Raw genomic sequence first — 7,826 nt, forward strand, 5'->3', positions numbered from 1 at the left:
GTCCAAGGGCTGGGGCCTCTTCCACACGCACGTGCTACTGGGCGTGTTCGTCTCCACCACGTGGGCCAGCGTGTTCCTCGCTGGCACCATACTCTCCTTTCGCCAGTAGTAGTGATTGGTGCGTCATTATACACGACGCTCGAGCAGCGTCGTGTATCCTTATACATGACGCTACATACTCGACGCTCGAGCAGATGCTGAACATGGCGCGCTGAAAAGGCTTACAGCTTTCGGGGCGAATCTCATACCTCAACAATAATCGCCATCTACGTTAACACCCGCCGCGGTGGTCTAGCGGTTACGGTGCTCGACTGCCGACCCGCAGGTCGCGAGATCGAATCCCGGCCGCGGCGGCAGCATTTCGATGAAGGCGCAAGTGGTTGAGGCCATTGTACTTCGATTTAGGCGCACGTCAAAACTTCCGGAACCCTGCACTACGGCGTCGCTAATAATGATATCGTGCTTTGGGGATGTAAAACACCAACAACTAAATGGCTATTAACTTGCAGCACACAATCGTACTTTAGGTATGTTCGTGTGTGCGTTTGTATGTGCACATGTATATGTGCACATGCAAAACTGAAATTTTTCGGCGGGGGGGGGGGGGGTTGAAGACAGGCTACTGGCGCTTACTTTGTGTTGGTTCTATTTGAGATGTTTGGTAGCGCAACATGTGCAAGTGCTATCGTCCCCTGTAAAGTGATTCTCGCCTCATTGCGCAAGCGTAGTTAGCGTACTCGCCGCCGTACGAGGGATGGCGCTGCTCTCGGGGTGGCGCCGCCCTGTCGGCGAGATTAAGCGGGCGCGCGGCGAACAGCAATTACTCTCTTTTGGGGGCTTGGCGTGGGAGTGAAGGGTCGTCTCTCGCAAGAGGTCCGTGGCTCGGGCCTACGGACTCCCGTGGTAAGGCGACGCCGTATTCGTGGTACAGTGTGTGCGTCATGTTGCTGTGTGTTTTATTGACATTATGTTAGGTTATAGGTCATGTTACTGTAGTTACGCGTAAGATTCGGCTGGCGGGCTCGCCTTTGTGTAAAAGGAGCTAGTAAATTCTATGTATTGGGTACACTACGACGTAGACTGCGTCCGTGTGTTCCATGAACGAGGTTCTTTCAGACCCCACAAACACTAACGCAGGCTGATGAAAGGACAAGGACAAGAGCATATGTGTAGGCGCTCATCCTTGCCACTTCACTATTTAGTCTCTGTTGTGTTGCGCCACTAATTCATCAAATAGAACCAAACCAACTAGTCCAAATGTCTACGCTGCTACAGGTGTGCAAGAAACGCGTATAAATGTGAGCGATGCATGAACAGTACCAAAATGGCGGTACACCCTGGCCTCTTTGAGTTTCGTTATGAGCTTTATTGCCTGTCACATTTATACTCAATGCGGCGATGTATGTGCAGGCCATACAGGAGCTACGTCACCGAAGGTCAACAGGCCGCCTTTCTGAAAGACTGTTTCTGTTTCACGTGCGGCGCGACGCAGGGCAACACGTCACCAAGTGAAGTCGCAGAAGGGCTACGGCACCCACCATTGTGGCAACAACCGCGCCTTGGACAACAACTTTGTGCTTACGATCACCGGATCAACAGCGCGCCGCCGTTGTCATGCTGTTTACTTGTTGGTGTTTATTCTCGTACTCTAGTAATTGTGAGGCGTATACTGCCACTGTGAATATTGAGCTGACCATTTTATCTTTATTTTTGTTAATCTCTCGCGTGAGAAAAACAGCTGTATAATAAACGCCTATGCGAGTAATACGAATCCTGCTTTTACGCACGAGCTGCAGATTCACACTTAACGCTTCATGCATCTGTCCCGTGCAAAGCCACCTCTGTGTATGCGCATTAGCGTACGACGCTATCATAGGATCGCGATTTGGGCGAGTTAGTCTAAGTCAATTGCGCCGCATTCACTGAGTATTGAAAGATACTGTGCTGCCCCTCCACACAAAAATGCTAACTAAATACGCTGACATGCTTAACCCTCATAGTGCTGCCACGATTCTGATTGTCACGATGAAAAGTCATCGAGAATTCAAGCAAGCAAGGCATTGCTCAAATTACTAAGGACAACAGACTTACACGAGTGGCTGTAGACTCTTAATGATGCCCCATACCGCACAAGACTGCCACTCTGCGCTGTGAAGTTATGTGTGTGCGTGTGTGTTGCCCTCTCTTTCTCTCTTTCTTTACTCTTATTTCAATCTCCCCCATCACTTCCCCCTGTGCAGGGTAGCATACCGGTTATGCCATACTCTCTCTCTCTCGTTTTTCTTCTTTGATTGTCTTCATTTACGGTCTATTATTTTGGTGACGAAGTTGCTGTCACAAAAATTCGTCTGGTCAAATAACATGATGACGATGTCGTGGTCAGGGACCGCCACTTCCTCATCGTTACCTGACCAGACGAACTTTCGTCGAACTCTTGACTACAAATTCTATTGTGTAATTGTCGTGTTATATATATATATATATATATATATATATATATATAATATATATATATATCTATATATAATATATAATATATATAACACGACAAAATGTGAAATCTACAGGGAAAATGCACCGGCCTCTTCTCCACGCCGATTGTCTTGAAACTCTAGCCAAGATCGTCCTCGAATTAAACAGCTTCGAATTTGACAACCAATATTTTCTTCAAATAAATGGAACGGCGATGGGAACAGAATGGCGCCGACTATGCCAATATTATTTATGCACGAGATCGAATCCAGTTTTCTGTCAACATATCCCACGAGCCCGCCTCTATAAGCGGTACCTCGATGACATCTTTCTTATTTGGACGGGCACTGAAGAACAACTAATTAAATTTATTGATGCATTTAACAACGTTCATAAAAACATTCTTTCACGCATACTTATTCCGAACTGAAATTAACTTCTTGATGTTACGTAAGGGTGGAAGGGGGTAAAACTGATAACTAGTCGTTACAGGAAGCTACAGACGCGCAACAATACCTCCACTTCAAGAGCTGTCATCCGCGGCATTGCAAAACCAGCATCCCATACTCCCAGGCACACCGATTTAGGAGAATGCTCTAAAACAAAGGACTTCAAAGAGAACACGGACCGTCTACGTAACGTCCTTATAAAGCAGCATTATCCACCTCCAATCATCGACGACGCATACAAAAAGCAGCGAATCTGAACCGCCACCAAATCCTACACAAATCAGAACAAAGAAAGTAAAGAGGAACGAAGCAACTAATTCTTACATTCACTAGTAATGCGCCGAATGTTAACAAAATTCTCAAAAGCATTTCAATATCATTGAACAGCGACCGCCTCAAAAAGATCTTCACTGTCCCGCCGCGGGTGGTATACAGACGCCCGAAAAATGTGGAGGACTACGTAGTACACTCTAAAACAAAAAGAACAGGACAAGTTGGCTGTCATCCCTGCGGGAAAAGTAGATGTCAGGTGTGCAAGCACATGCAAACAACGACGATCGCTGAAAGTACGCATGGTAATTTACACACACCATACATGGTGACCTTAACTGCGACTCCCCAAACGTTGTCTACCTGTTGGAGTGTGGAATCTGCGCTAAACAATTTGGACAAACTGATACACCTTTTCGAATCAGATTCAACAACCCCGCTCTCTGTGAACAACTACCGAACCTTCCCCTTTCCAAACATATTAAGTCAGAGGTCACAGTTTCGATTCCATTAAAGTAACACTACTCCAAGGAACTTTCCGCTCTCAGAGAGAACGTGAACAGCGTGAAGCATACTTAATACACAAATTCAACACCGTTGAACTGGAATAAATGAACATCCGGTGCTCTTCCTGTTTTACGTGCCTTAAAGCACAAATAGTTACTTTAAATGAAACTAACATCACCCAACAAATACGCAGCAAAGATGCATGTGTAAGCCAATGCCTTCGGTGATCGTACCTGCAGTGTTTTTCACCCTTTCATGTGTGCCGTCTTTTACCTTCCCCTGCTTTGTATTGTACAGCGCTTGGAAAGAGCAGCAATCGATCATCTAAGTGGAAGCCCCCTCCCTCTTCCTTCTGCCCCTACCTCTTTTTTTTTTTTTCCCTCTTAGATCCTTGACCGGAAGTCCCTAATGTCACTCAACGTGTTCGTTCTCGCTTTGGAAGCGGGCGTCGTTTACAGACAAACGAGCAGCTCGGCAACAGTCAGATGGTATACAAGACTCTTTCGGCATGCCCAAAAGTACAATACGCCGCGTCAACAGTGCTCACCGACACCCACTTAACCCCCCCCCCTTTTTTTTTTTTTCTCTCTGGTCAGCCTGTTTGAACCGCACACCGGCTGTTTTTAACTCGAGCCGGCTCTTCGTCCAGCCCTACGGGACAGAATAGAGCGACGATTTTAACGATGAGTAATAGCCGACGCATAAGTATAAACTCTGTCGCGAAGCACTCCGCTGTCGGCGGTGGCGTGTTACTCCTCGCCCTGATGGGCCCTAAGCAAACTTTTTTCCCTCCCGCTCCTTCTCTTTCTCTGTCACCTCCTTCCCTCTCATTTGATGTCCATATAAACACGGAAATATGCACGAAGATTTCGTCTTGAGAAGGTCAGGCTCTGACCGGAAACGTCGACGTAATAAATGAAGTTTTCTTGAAGTGCCACCTCTCATTACTTATACTTATACGGCAACCAAAGGCAACCACTCCTTAATATATATTTATATATATATATATATATATTATAATATAATATATATATATATATAATATATATATATATATATATATATATATATAGATATATATATATACTAGTAGACCTATGTAGACCTAGTCCACAGTACACCTAGTTCATATGAATATATATATATATAATATATATATATATATATATAATATATAATATATATATATAATATATATAATATATATTATATATATATGTATATGTATATATATACCTAGTAGACCTATGCAGACCTAGTCACAGTACACCTAGTCATATTATATATATATATATATATATATATATATATATAATATATATAATATTATATATATGTTAGTATATTATACCTAGTAGACCTATGCAGACCTAGTCCACGGACAATCCGTGGACTAGGTCTAAATAGGAAAGTCGTGTCTACAGGGATCATAACAGATTCTCTTTCGGCGTGTACAGCACTTACAGCTTCAGAACATTCACGAGCCCTATAATGACTTTGCGCACATTAGTGCCGCCACAGCTGAAACTCCTGAAATTATTGTGGGTATACCACGTCACTGCGGGATACAATTAAATGAATTGGTCGATTCTTCAATCCGGGCTTCCCTTGATGGACCAATAATTTCGGTACTCCCAGAAGTAGCATTTGTACAGATATGATGGAAACTATAACTAAATGGACAGAATATCAACACGTTAAATTTCCATGGAAACCTAAGTGGAGTCAATCTAGAAAGTTTGAAGTTATTATTTTCACATTTCGATGCCGTGTCCCCCCATTAAACTTATATTTACACAGAGCTGGTCTGGCGATATCACCCCTTTGCCCATTTTGCGAAGAAACAGAATCTATTGAACATTATTTTATATCATGTCGCAACTATTCAATAATCAGGAAAAGACTTCTGCTTATTCCGTTTTCGACGATTGGTTTAAGTTTAACTGCAGAAAATGTTCTAAATTTCGGTGCCTCTGTTTTGGGACATTGTCATAGAGAACTTTTAACACGAAAGTGTTTTATTGCCGGGGTCCACCAAGTGCATCCGTCACGGATATGACGTTAAAATGGACCAACGGGTGAGAAAGAAAAAAAAGAAAAAGATACCCCACTGGAAATCGAACCCACGACGTAGCGGCCGAGACGGCATGCGCGACGCCCTACCACTAAGCCATCTCGGGAGATGCCAGGCACGGCGCGAACGCGCCTTATCTTTCACACATTCTCTTTCGCGGCGGGCGGGCGGGGCGGTGCCGCGTCTGTGAGAGTGAAAAGAAGTAAATCTTCACGATCGACACTTACTAGCGCTTACTCCGAGATTGCACGCGATATCTGAGGTCATGGTTAAAGCGCCTCGATACCAGAGGTAGAGTGGCCGCGCGGACGTCGCCGAGGCACCCTTGACGCTGTTACGTTCTTTGCCTTTGGCTTCGTGTTAACGTGCGTCGGCTCATCGTAGTAGTGTAGCTTCCACGTGCACCAACGGGATCTCCGCCGCCGACTGCTCAATTGCGAGAGCACCGACTAACAAAACTGATGCAATATGCGTGCAGAAAGGACGCGATTCGACGGGCGAATGTCGTGCCCTGGGTGGAGCGAGAGCAGCACCTGCGAGACGAGGGCCAGCGGGACGCACGCATTGCGGCTCAGCTATGAACCTCTAACTCCCGTGTTGCTGAGCGAAGTGTGTGTTATGTATGCATGAGCACGGGCGTCGGATACCCATTACTAGAAAGCGCACCGTGCCGTTCTCTTAATTGACGACGCTTTGAGAAGTGCATACGGGTACCAGTGTTGATATGAACTTGTGATATCATCCTTACGCGGGATTCACGATTCGCTGTGTCCAAATATATGTTCACAGTCAGTACCACAACTGTTTAATCATGATCATGGGCGTTGTCGTCGCGATAGAGACATGCTGTCAACATGGGGGCATCCACGTCAAACGGTGCTATAGCGCCAAACACGAATAGACATTGTACAAGCTCATATATCATACACAATAAGCGCTACTTGTGAAGACACGTTTCACTTTCGTGTTATACCGATTCCTATGACGGAGGGATCAGCCAGGTTTTTATTCTAGCCACTAAACGATCCAAACATAATGTCTACTTTAAGAAATACTGGAAAAATACTCACGGCATAATTATAAAACGTCACAGTTTCACCGCAACGGCGAAGCAATGAATGCGATAGCAACAAATTGGAATGTAACGCGAAGAACGGAAACCAGCTCGAAATTTCCAGCGCGTCGCTCAAGCGCAAAGGACGCACGAAAAGAACGCGCACAGGACGAGCGCGAACTATCATGCGTCACAGCTCGACACTTGAAGCGCACTGCTCAAACATAAAGCAGGACGCACGAAACGAACAGGTACACTCAGGACGAGCGCGAGCTATCACAGTTGTTACGTATTTCTGTTTGAACAGCGCGCTCCTTTCGCAAACGCGGCCGCTGCAGCGAGCAACTGTGACTACAGCGCGGACATCGCGGGGAAAGCACAAGACATACAACCACGATCTCACCTAGAGTCATGTATATGATATAAAAGGTAGCATATACAGTAACTTTGCTCCATCCCCCCCCCCCCCCCCCCGCCCGCTCCTTCTTTCCTCGGATAAGCGCACGAATGCGACCACGCCCTGTAGGGCGAAGAGAAACGGCGTTCGCAGGAGCGGGGCGAGCTGGCCGACGCCTTTAAGTACGCCCGTTGCGCTCCTAGCGCCATCTCGCTGGTAATGAAGAAACGCTTATAAGCGCCTGCCGTCTCTGAGTACTGCGGGAGAGGGTGTGTATATAACGCTCGCCGTTAGCCACCTGGACGATCTGCGCTTCGTGGCATAGTGGTTAGAGCCACGCGCTGCGGATCGAAAAGTCGCTGTATGGTTCGATTCCACGCTTCGGAAGGTTTTTTCGGAATTATTTTTCTTTGGGACTTTTATATATATAACATATACATATACGCAGCATGACGACGGCGACGGCAAAAACCAGCCGAGACTGTCCACATAATTGAATAAAATGTGATTAAAGGTGAGATATAGAGTCGAATTTGGTCGGGTCAGGTAAACTCAGCTGTCTGGTCGGCTGAAAATTTCAAACTTCCGTTATTATAATAGCAC

This window comes from Rhipicephalus sanguineus, unplaced genomic scaffold (assembly GCF_013339695.2).
Source record: "Rhipicephalus sanguineus isolate Rsan-2018 unplaced genomic scaffold, BIME_Rsan_1.4 Seq1108, whole genome shotgun sequence".
Taxonomy (NCBI): domain Eukaryota; kingdom Metazoa; phylum Arthropoda; class Arachnida; order Ixodida; family Ixodidae; genus Rhipicephalus; species Rhipicephalus sanguineus.